Raw genomic sequence first — 12,730 nt, 5'->3', positions numbered from 1 at the left:
AAAGTGCAGTACATGAGATTTTTGGGGGGAGTACAGAGGGCTGTAAGTAAATGAATAAATGGCTACTTAGTCAGCAAGCTAAGTACATTGTACCATTCATAATAGACTGGTACTATCTATTCAGCTAGCTAGCAATACCTATTGCCAGACAGTAAATAAATAATTTATCTAATAAAAAGCAGAATCTATTTCATGTTAATAAGCTAACCCCAAAGGCCAGCCATTTTTGTCATATGTTAATGGTATTTGGTCATATGATTTTGGCAGGGTTCAAAGACAGGCAAGAGAGAGAGAGAGAGAACACGGCCCATGTTGAAACAGCGAGAGGAATAACAGGTCATCAGATGAGAATTTGAGTTATAAGGCAATATCAGTTCAGCTCCTCTTCTTTGCTGACTGTAGCCCAAGTGCTATAACAAAAAAGATTGCAGTCAGAGTGCAGTTTAACTGCAGTACAATGCAGTATAACTGCTGTCAAAGTGCAGTCTATCTGCAGTATGCTGCAAATACTGCGTACAAAATAACCGTTTTTTTACTACAGTAATTTTGCAGTGTAACTACAGTTACAGTGTAGTATAACTGCAGTACACTGCAGTTATTCTGCAATTACCAAGATTCCACAAGCGACTGCAGTTACTGTACCTTCACTGCAGTTTCAAAACTGCCATCTTTTTTTGTAAGAGATTGCCTGTATTCTGATTTAATTTGGCTGTCATGGCAGGGGTCAGAGACAGTCAGTAGGGGACAGGGACAGATCACCAGGTGAGAATTTCAAATTTGAGTCATAAAGTAGTCTAGTAAAGCACGTTGCACAGCAATTTACATCGCACACCGATTGGAACTATAAGTTAAACTCCTCCTCTTTGCTGACTGTCGGCAGCTTTCCAATCCTTGGGGATCTCAGACGATATGAAAGAGAGGTTGAACAGGCTGGTAATAGGGGTTGCGACAATGGCGTCGGATAGTTTCAGAAATAGAGGGTCTAGATTGTCAAGCCCAGCTGATTTGTATGGGTCCAGGTTTTGCAGCTCTTTCAGAACATCTGCTATCTGGATTTGGGTAAAGAAGAAGCTGGGGACGCTTGGGCGAGTAGCTGCGGGGGGCGGGGGGGGCGTAGCTGTTGGCCGAGGTTGGAGTAGCCAGGTGGAAGGCATGGCCAGCCGTTGAGAAATGCTTGTTGAAGTTTTCGATTATCATGGATATATCGGTGGTGACCGTGTTACCTAGCCTCAGTGCAGTGGGCAGCTGGGAGGAGGTGCTCTTGTTCTCCATGGACTTTACAGTGTCCCAGAACTTTTTGGAGTTAGAGCTACAGGATGCAAATTTCTGCTTGAAAAAGCTAGCCTTTGCTTTCCTGACTGACTGCGTGTATTGGTTCCTGACTTCCCTGAACAGTTGCATATCGCGGGGACTGTTCGATGCTAGTGCAGTCCGCCACAGGATGTTTTTGTGCTGGTCGAGGGCAGTCAGGTCTGGAGTGAACCAAGGGCTATATCTGTTCTTAGTTCTGCATTTTTTGAACGGGGCATGCTTATCTAAGATGGTGAGGAAGTTACTTTTAAAGAATGACCAGGCATCCTCAACTGACGGGATGAGGTCAATATCCTTCCAGGATACCCGGGCCAGGTCAATTAGAAAGGCCTGCTCACAGAAGTGTTTTAGGGAGCGTTTGACAGTGATGAGGGGTGGTCGTTTGACCGCGGACCCGTAGCGGATACAGGCAATGAGGCAGTGATCGCTGAGATCCTGATTGAAGACAGCAGAGGTGTATTTGGAGGGCAAGTTGGTCAGGATAATGTCTATGAGGGTGCCCATGTTTACGGATTTAGGGTTGTACCTGGTGGGTTCCTTGATGATTTGAGTGAGATTGAGGGCATCTAGCTTGTAGGACTGCCGGGGTGTTAAGCATATCCCAGTTTAGGTCACCTAACAGAACAAACTCTGAAGCTAGATGGGAGATGATCAATTCACAAACGGTGTCCAGGGCACAGCTGGGAGCTGAGGGGGGTCGGTAGCAGGCGGCAACAGTGAGAGACTTATTTCTGGAGAGATTCATTTTTAAAATTAGAAGTTCGAATTGTTTGGGTATGGACCTGGAAAGTATGACATTACTTTGCATTTTTTTGGGGGGGGGGGGCTGCGCTACAGACGGCTATATCGGTACGCTAATACAGGACTAGTAAAGGCCCAGTGTACTACTTTTGTGAAGATTCTTTTTTATTAATATATTTTTTAATGATTTTTCAGGGGGTGCTGCAGCACCCTCAGCACCCCTACTTCCCACAGCTATGTACAGTATAAGCCCAGACATTTATATATGCAATCTCATGTGAAAGCAGTTTTGATGGTTGCCACTAAAAAGAGGAGTATCCCAGCTGCTGCTATATTTACTTCTCAGCTGCTAATATTAAGCAAATGCTCCGCCATAAAACCGTAGAAATTAAGCAACAAATCTAACTGAGGGAAAGCGGCCTCCGTTCGCTATTCGAGTGCATACGGAGGACATGTATTTTTCCCCTGCCCCTGTTCCTGCCCATTATTCTAAATCTAAACTAATTTGACATAATAGTAAAAACTAAATTAAGTTGAGTATGATCACTTGATGAGAGAAGATAGAGCCTGAGGCAAGGAACAGAGCGGTAGCTTTTTTGCAACTTTTTCAAATATATTTTTGGATTTCTAAGACATTCTAAGGTTTGTATCATTCACAACAAAATTTGCCAAATAACTCTAAATCTAGCACATAGGGCCAGTTTCAAATGATCACTTTTAGGCTCAACATAGCCACTCCATATGCGCACTTGTCCTTTCTATTTTATTCAGCTAAGTTCAATTATATTCTTCTTACTATAAAATGATATAATATAAAATATTGGCACAGGACTATTAAGCATATATTGTCTGCTAAATGAACAAGCCAACAGCCTATGGCGTGGTTCATAGCCAGATAACATACAGTAGGCCGACTCATATTTGGTTATTCTGAAATAAAAAAAAATTATATCATAATGTTTCTTTAAACCTGCTTGTAAAAAAAATCGGATTTATTGCGATGGTGTATATTAAAATGGATTTAGACTTTTTAAAATGTAAGGGCCTAGATGTTTCAAAGGCGTGCATCAGCGACTTGTATGCGTGGAGGCCTGGAGATGCAAAACATGTTTATGTTAATTTGTGGTAAATTACCGTGAGACCAGCAGTCATTTGCAAGACATTAACATGCACAATGGGGTCAGCCGGTTCAGGGGTACATACAGTACAGTATGTAGAGTACATGTAGAGAATGTAGAGTACATGTAGAGTACAGGGTGGCAGGTAGCCTAGTGGTTAGAGTGTTGGACCAGTAACCGAAAGGATGCAAGATTGAATCCCTGAGCTGACAAAGTAAAAATCTGTTGTTCTGCCCCTGAACAAGGAAGTTAACCCACTGTTCCTAGGCTTTCATTGAAAATAAGAATTTGTTCTTAACTGACTTGCCTAGTTAAATAAAGAAAATAAAACAGGTAGCCTACATAATTTAGGACTGCAGAAATACATCAGATAACACTGCATCAAATTAACTAATCACATTTTTTCAGAGTTCTAATTGGGTTGTCATGTTCTATTGTAGATTGTGTATATAGACAAATGGGAGAATATAGGCTGCATATGCAGGTATATTTCTTTAGGCACAAGCACTGTCCATGACAGAAACTATTCACACCCCTCTTGGGACAATCTTCAGAGAATTCTGTCTGATAGTCATCTTTTTCTGCAAGACGGAACCTACAGCAATACCTTGCTCTGAAAGACTCCACCAGGCCAAACAAACTATGTAGGCCCAGATTATCGCCAGTAACCTGGACCACACTGCCACGAATACCGTATAAAGGAACCACAATGCCATCACTCTCTAACACTTTAAGGTCTCGAACAATAGGAGCAAGGATTGCAGTAAATCCATACCGTTTAAGATCTTGAGCATGAAATAAGGCACGCAGGTGTATGTTAGCCAAACAATAATTCCATTTAGGAGAGAAGTTCCTTAAAGTAAAATACATAGCACCCAATTTATGAATTCCTAGCTTGGAACCCAGAGGGTTTGCAACCTCAAAATCATCATAGAACAATGGAATCTGTAGGGCGTGCCTTTCTGTTGAGATAAATATACACAAATATCACAGAGTCTTGTGTCACTGGTATCGCATCTTTGCAACATCTCTGAAACATGTTGACTTTTGAATATTGACTGCAAGGTGGACAATATTGGAACATAAATGAATTTGTCTTGAACTACAATCTGGTCATATGTTCCAGTCTTTTTGTTTGGTCTTGTGTCAAATCTTGAGCCAGTGAAATGTTCAACTGGTTCTACAGTTTCCCACTTCTCTGTGAAAGAATGTGGACCTCTTGCATTCAGAATTTAGCACAGTGAAAGGATTCTCTAACCCTTCAAAACATGCCTCAGCTTTCTTGGACATTTCAGTTTGTCCTTCATCACACAGAATATGCTTAACGACGGTTTCTTTAGCTCGCTGTTGGATATCATGAACTCTCTCTTCCATGGAATTCACAACAGAATTAACTGTACTTTGACCTACACCTGCTGCCTTTAGATCAGCAATTACAGACGCACAGCTATTTACAATGTCTGGGGAAGACGTCTCTGACTCACTCTCTAGATTTTCAGTCAACACTTCTCCAACACCACTACCCTTAAGTGTTAAAGGTGCTTTGAGGGTTTGAAAAATCAACATCACCGACTGAACCAAATGAACTGCAAATGTGGCAATTATTTAAATTATTTCTAAAACCAGAAAAGCTACCAAAGGAATGTGAACATCCCACTTGACCACATTCTAGATGAAGAGTTTTCCCTGGACAGAGTCCATGAATTACTTTAAGGTGCTTGACAAGGGTGTTTGAACTTTTATGCTCAGTCTTGCATAGAAAACACTTCATCATTTCACCTCAGCAGATCTTCACCAACGCAACATTCTTGCTCTCAACTCAGCAACTTGGGGAGTCTCCTTTGTTTCCCCCATATCAATGTTATAGATGGTTGTTTGCACAAAAGTGAAGGAGTTACTCAGGCAAGAACTGTATGACGTACCAAAGACGAAGTGAGCCTTAAAGAGTTCATCAAAGGCTCCCACTGAGGCCGCTGCCTTTGCATGGAACCGCATGCTTGTCGATCACAACAAAGTAGGAGTGAATGCTGCTCTTTGTGGATCCCAAGGCAAGAAGGTAAGGCTGACTGCTTTGGGTGATGCTGTCCAGATGTTGCTGCACACTGGTTCCAACTTAAAAACACAAGAGATATTGGTAGGAGCATTTAGTGACTAACGTCTGACAAAGGTTATAGGAACATCAGATCACTTCACACTATGCATAGGAGCTTGGGGTAGGGACAGATGAATTAAACTTGAGCCATTTCTGGTGTACACATTCCAGACAACTTTTCAACACACCTTTTGAAATTTGATAAGCTGATCTTCCGCTTGACATGCAGACATCTTTCCAGGCTTCTTACAACCTTGCACAGCTGGTGGTAGCAGCAGCAAGACAGCAGCCATGTCACTGTCCCAGCCTGTTGATCAGTAAATCAATGTCAAGTTGACATTTGCATTCAATACTGGTTGTGTCGGATTCGGGGTAAACTTTGAACATTGATATACTAGAGACATGATAGATCAGAAGCATAGTATATAAAGGAGTGAAAGAGACTTTTACATCAGAAGTGAAAGGTTCTCTGTAGAAAGACAGATGGCTTTGGAATGTGTTGGGTGGACCGGAGGACGTCACAGGATTGCTATAGGGGAAGCGGAGAGACATCTGTGGATTAGGCGAAGGAGGGGTTGAGGTCAGGTCAGATCCCCTGAAGGAAGAAATTATGATTCATTACCCTCTTCCTGTCAAACCATAAGATGTAAGGATTGGAGATAAGGAGGAGTGCCTAAAGTGGAGTATTTACATTTGTGGTGGGGGAAACGTTTTTGTCCGAATACAGCTGTGTCGACCCTTTGGGAAGAATTAAACTTGGTTAAGCTTCTCTAGTGTCCGTGAGTTATTTACTCTGAAAAATAAGAACGTAACAGTTGTCACAAACTTGAAGTCGGAAGTTTACATACACCATACACATACGCCAAATACATTTCAACTCAGTTTTTCACAATTCCTGACATTTAATCCTAGTAAAATTGAATCAGTTAGGATCACCACTTTATTTTAAGAATGTGAAATGTCAGAATAATAGAAGAGAGAATTATTTATTTCAGCTTTTATTTATTTCATCACATTCCCAGTGGGTCAGAAGTTAACATACACTCAATTAGTATTTGGTAGCATTGCCTTTAAATTGTTTAACTTGGGTCAAATGTGTCGGGTAGCCTTCCACAAGCTACCCACAATAAGTTGGGTGAATTTTGGCCCATTCCTCCTGACAGAGCTGGTGTAACTGAATCAGGTTTGTAGGCCTCCTTGCACGCACACGCTTTTTAAGTTCTGCCCACAAATTTTCTATAGGATTGAGGTCAGGGCTTTGTGATGGCCACTCCAATACCTTGACTTTGTTGTCCTTAAGCCATTTTGCCACAACTTTGGAAGTATGCTTGGGCTCATTGTCCATTTGGAAGACCCATTTGCGACCAAGCTTTAACCTCCTGACTGATGTCATAAGATGTTGCTTCAATATATCCACATAATTTTCCTTCCTCATGAAGCCATCTCTTTTGTAAAGTGCACCAGTCCCTCCTGCAGCAAAGCACCCCCACAACATGATGCTGCCACCCCGTGCTTAATGGTTGGGATGGTGTTCACTTCTCCAAAAGGTATGATCTTTGTCCATATGTGCAGTCTGGCTTTTTTATGGCGGTTTTGGAGCAGTGGTTTCTTCCTTGCTGAACAGCCTTTCAGGTTACGTTGATATCGGACTCTTTTTACTGTGGATATTGTCACGCCCTGACCATAGTTCGCTTTGTATGTTTATATGTTTTGTTTGGTCAGGGTGTGATCTGAGTGGGCATTCTATGTTGTATGTCTAGTTTGTCTGTTTCTGTGTTTGGCCTGATATGGTTCTCAATCAGAGGCAGGTGTTAGTCGTTGTCTCTGATTGGGAACCATATTTAGGTAGCCTGTTTTGTCATTGTGGGTGGTGGGTGATTGTCTATGTGTAGTGTTTGTGTCAGTACGATTGGTATTTAGCTTCACGGTTGTTTCTTTGTTGTTTTGTAGTGTTCAGTTTTTTTCCATTAAAATGACGAACACTTACCACGCTGCGTTTTGGTCTTCCGATCCTGCAAACTTCTCCTCTTCAGATGAGGAGGACGACAGCCGTGACAGATATAGATACTTTTGTACCTGTTTCCTCCAGAATCTTCACAAGGTCCTTTGCTGTTGTTCTTAGATTGATTTGCACTTTCCGCACCAAAGTACGTTCATCTCTAGGAGACAGAATGCGTCTCCTTCCTGAGCGGTGTGATGGCTGCGTGGTCCCATGGTGTTTATACTTGCGTACTATTGTTTGTACAGATGAACGTGGTACCTTCAGGCGTTTGGAAATTGCTCCCAAGGATGAACCAGACTTGTGGAGGTCTACAATTTTTTTTCTGAGGTCTTGGCTGATTTCTTTTGATTTTCCCATGATGTCAAGCAAATAGGCACTGAGTTTGAAGGTAGGCCTTGAAATACATCCACAGGTACACCTCCAATTGACTCAAATGATTTCAAATTGCCTATCAGAAGCTTCTAAAGCCATGACATTTTTCTGGAATTTTCCAAGCTGTTTAAAGGCACAGTCACTTAGTGTATGTAAACTTCTGACCCACTGGAATTGTGATATAGTGAATTATAAATGAAATAATCTGTCTGTAAGCAATTGTTGGAAAAATTACTTGTATCATACACAAAGTAGATGTCCTAACCGACTTGCCAAAACTATAGTTTACTGAAAATACATTTGTGGAGTGGTTGAAAAACAAGTTTTAATGACTCCAACCTAAGTGTATGTAAACTTCCGACTTCAACTGTATATGTTCTCATCCCATTCCTTAACTAGATTGTGTGTATTTTGCTGTGGAATTTGTTAGATTTTAGGTTTTGTTGTGGAATTGTTAGATATTACCTGTTAGATACTGCTGCACTGTCAGATCTAGAAGCATTTCCCTACACTCGGGTGTTGAGTGCTGGCAAACCGTGGCAATAATTCATCCAAACACCAGCTTCGAGGGCATTATCACTTTTGTACAATGGGTTATCAACATATTCCTATAATGATTTACATATCTTCATTAAAAACTAAATTTTTCTGAATTTATTCATCCTATTTCATCCTACCACAAGATATAGTCCTGACACAAATCTAGGATTGCTACCCAAGCCAGTTGGTCATTGATTCTATCGGTTCGGTTGCCAGAGACGCGACCCAGTTGTTCAGTCTTTTTGTTCTGTATCTATGGATGCGACTCAGTCGTTCAGTCTAAATGTTCCATTGCCATACTGGCTGGCAACATTCTTATCACTTACTTGTTAGTTAGCCAACTCCGGCTAACTTACAGTCACGTCAAAAAGTGCAGCCAGAATAACAGCAAAGTAGCTGCATTATGCATTGTATGCATCCATAGCAATGAACTAATGTGGCGCGATTTCGTCTGGTATAGAAAATGTGCTCTCTCGTCAGGACACTGTTGTTCAGAGGGGCTAGTCAACAACACATCTAACACAATCACTTCAAACTGAAGCTGTAAAGACTGTAAATTAGCTGCACTTTACATGTATTTGTTTAAATTCATAAAAATGATGCCAGCTGATTCATGATTTCGACTGGCTGAGAAGCGCGGCCTGCCTGTCTGTCTCGTCCCAACTCACGACACGTTCATTACTATGGGGCAGCTGAGGATCAAATTTGAATATTGAAACAATGTTGCAAGTGTCATAGAGACAGACTGCAAGGTTTATACAAATCTCCGCTGTTGAAAACAAAATATCAGTCTGAAAGAAATGTGAGATAATGTCTAGATGCTTTTTATAGTGGATATCAAGTTTATAAATTGCCTGGCTGGGCTGATGAGACAGTGGATTGTGCAGTCAGATGGAACAGGGTAAATAGGCATTTATGTCATAGATTTAGCCAGTGGTAAATTATGGAATAGATACCGGCTGGAACGCGGTTTTAACCAATCAGCATTAGACTCACCCGTTGTATAATACCTCATAAAACAAGTTTTATGCAATTCAGCTTTTGAGGGGTTGTTTACCATATCACACACAGACAAACAGATGATAGCGTTTCTCATTCACAATAGACAGACAGGCACAGGGGCAAACACACATTGAAACAGATACAACCTGATCTCCACTCCAGACATAAAGTGCTTCTGCCTTACACGAAGGTTAATGTAGAAACCATCTCTAGTTATTACTATTCAAGTTAAAACCCACATCTCACCAATTGCACTATACAATAGCATACATAATTGATCATTAGGATTTGAAATGCAATTATGCCTTTTGCATTCATAATACACACTGTATCACTACATAAATTGTTAAGTGGGACTGATCAGCGGTGCAATGAAAAAATTATCTGGATGATGTCACGTTCCTGACCTTATTTCCTTTATTTTGTCTTTGTTTAGTATGGTCAGGACGTGAGCTGGGTGGGCATTCTATGTTATGTGTTTCTATGTTGGGTTCTTTTCATTTAGCCTGATATGGTTCTCAATCAGGGGCAGGTGTTTTACGTTTCCTCTGATTGAGAACCATATTAAGGTAGGCTGTTCACACTGTTTGTTTGTGGGTGATTGTTCCTGTGTTAGTGTTTATGCCACACGGGACTGTTTCATTTGTGAGTTTGTTCCTGTTCGTGTGTTCTTCGTTGTCTGTAAGTTCTCATGTTCAGGTCTGTTTACGACGTTTATTGTTTTGTAGTTTGTTAAGAGTTTTTTTCGTGTTCGTCTTTCTTTAAATAAATCATTATGTCTTCATACCTCGCTGCATATTGGTCCGATCCTTGCTCCTCCTCAGACGAGGAGGAGAACGAACGTTACAGATGAAGACTTTGCTAACAATTGTAGCCTATATCAAATTCTCAATAACAAACTATTAAAGTAACAAAACAAACTGGCAATGATACATATCGTATTACAGGAAGTGGTGATTGCTGAAAGTACACACACTCTATCAATCTACCAATATAACATGGATCTACTGCACTGGATACAGCTAGAATGCAGGTCCTCAGGAGGAAATGTAAACATCAGTCTTCTCCGGATGATGTGGCACCATCTGCTGGTAGGAACAAGGTCACTATCTGTTGGAATCACTGAAATCAACCCTATTGGGAGAGGTCTAGCTTTATGGGGCCAAAAGGGATCTCCTAAAACTCTAAACATAGATGAAGAAATCTATTCAGAGCCTGTGCCTTTTCAGCAGTTATCTGACTAACGCTTCAAGATCTATAACAATGAAATGCATTGTTATAACAATGAAATGCAAAACCTAAATTATTTCATGAATGCATTATATTATTACAATATCCTAAATAGACAACAGGCCTTTACATTTTGGGAAATCTTTATACCATGGGGAAAAAACAATACATCAATGCCTGCATGAGTGCACTATAATACTCATTAGACTTTTTGATCATGCATAGGTGTATCTTTGTGGAGGACTGGGGATGTGTCAAAGGCCCATCTGGATAATACTAGAACTAAAGTCACAGCAGCCTGAGCGAAACTCTCTCTCAGAAAGAAGGACCCAGAGCCTATTTGATCCAGAACCTCCTAGAACCATCTCTTACAGAACAACAAACACAGCCAGATGCCTCTGGAACTCAAGTTCCACTCACAATCAACCAGGAAGGATGAAGTTAATCAGTAGAACCTTCGTAGGAACAGTGGTGGGAAAAGTACTCAAAAGTCCTACTTGAGTAAAAGTAAAGATACCTTTAGAGAAAATGACTCAAGTAAAGGTGAAAGTCATCCAGTAAAATACTACTTAAATAAAGTCTAAAAGTATTTGGTTTCAAATGTACTTAAGTACAGTGGTGGAAAAAGTACTCAATTGTTATACCTGAGTAAAAGTAAATGCTATGCATCAAATTCCTTATGTATTTTTTTTTCAGACCGACAGGGGCACATTCCAACATAATTTACAAATGCAGTATTTGTGTTAAGTGAGTTTGCCAGATCATAGGCAGTAGGGATGACAACTTGTTATATTGATAGATGTGTAAATTGGACCACATTGCTGTCCTGCCTGAGCAATCAAAATGTAATAAGTACTTTTGGGTGCCAGGGAAAATGTATGGGAATAAAAAACCTATATTTTCTTTGGGAATCCAGTGGAGTAAAAGTAAAAGTTGTCCAAAATATAAATAATGAAGTAAAGTACAGTTACCCCAAAAGACTAGTTTCAGTCGTACTACATAAACACTCCATAAATGTGTCACAAATCATCTAGAACTATGTCATGCTCCGTAAAGTGTTGATAAATGTTGCATAACTGTGTGACATAACCACCAATATCAAATGTGACATAACCCACTATGTCAAATATGACAAACCTGTGCTTTATAAAGAGTGGCATGAGCACCGCTTAATAAAGTCTTTATAAATCATATTAAATTGAGGCTTCACAAAGCATTTAGAACCTTGTCATGCATCTAGGTAGAGCATTGCAACGCCAGGATAGTGGGTTCGATTGCCTGGACTACCCATACGTAAAACTGGATGCACGTAAGTCCCTTTGGATGAAAGTGTCTGCTAAATTGTATATATTGTATTATATTACTCTAAAACATTTCTAGAATGGCCCAACCTCTTTCCCTCTTGGGTGCATAGCCAATATTGGACCGAACCTTAACTTTCCCCAAAATGCTGTGCTGCAGGATGACACACAGAAGAAATAAAAAATCTAAAACCTGTCAAAAAGGAACCAGATAAAATGATTTAGAGTGTTCACAACAATGCTTAAACCACATCAGGGGATGACTTTTGAGCTCTGGGAAAATAAAAATCGATTTAATTCTGTGTGCATGCCCTGCACTGTTGTTTGGATAGCGATGTTTATGTACATTTACATTTTACATTTAAGTCATTTAGCAGACGCTCTTATCCAGAGCGACTTACAAATTGGTGCATTCACCTTATGACATCCAGTGGAACAGCCACTTTACAATAGTGCATCTAAATATTTTAAGGGGGGGGGGGGTGAGAAGGATTACTTTATCCTATCCTAGGTATTCCTTAAAGAGGTGGGGTTTCAGGTGTCTCCGGAAGGTGGTGATTGACTCCGCTGTCCTGGCGTCGTGAGGGAGTTTGTTCCACCATTGGGGGGCCAGAGCAGCGAACAGTTTTGACTGGGCTGAGCGGGAACTGTACTTCCTCAGTGGTAGGGAGGCGAGCAGGCCAGAGGTGGATGAACGCAGTGCCCTTGTTTGGGTGTAGGGCCTGATCAGAGCCTGGAGGTACTGAGGTGCCGTTCCCCTCACAGCTCCGTAGGCAAGCACCATGGTCTTGTAGCGGATGCGAGCTTCAACTGGAAGCCAGTGGAGAGAGCGGAGGAGCGGGGTGACGTGAGAGAACTTGGGAAGGTTGAACACCAGACGGGCTGCGGCGTTCTGGATGAGTTGTAGGGGTTTAATGGCACAGGCAGGGAGCCCGGCCAACAGCGAGTTGCAGTAATCCAGACGGGAGATGACAAGTGCCTGGATTAGGACCTGCGCCGCTTCCTGTGTGAGGCAGGGTCG

The sequence above is a fragment of the Salvelinus alpinus genome, chromosome 15, assembly GCF_045679555.1.
Source record: "Salvelinus alpinus chromosome 15, SLU_Salpinus.1, whole genome shotgun sequence".
Lineage (NCBI taxonomy): Eukaryota > Metazoa > Chordata > Actinopteri > Salmoniformes > Salmonidae > Salvelinus > Salvelinus alpinus.
The sequence above is the reverse complement of the archived record's forward strand: the minus strand, read 5'-3'. Positions refer to the sequence as shown.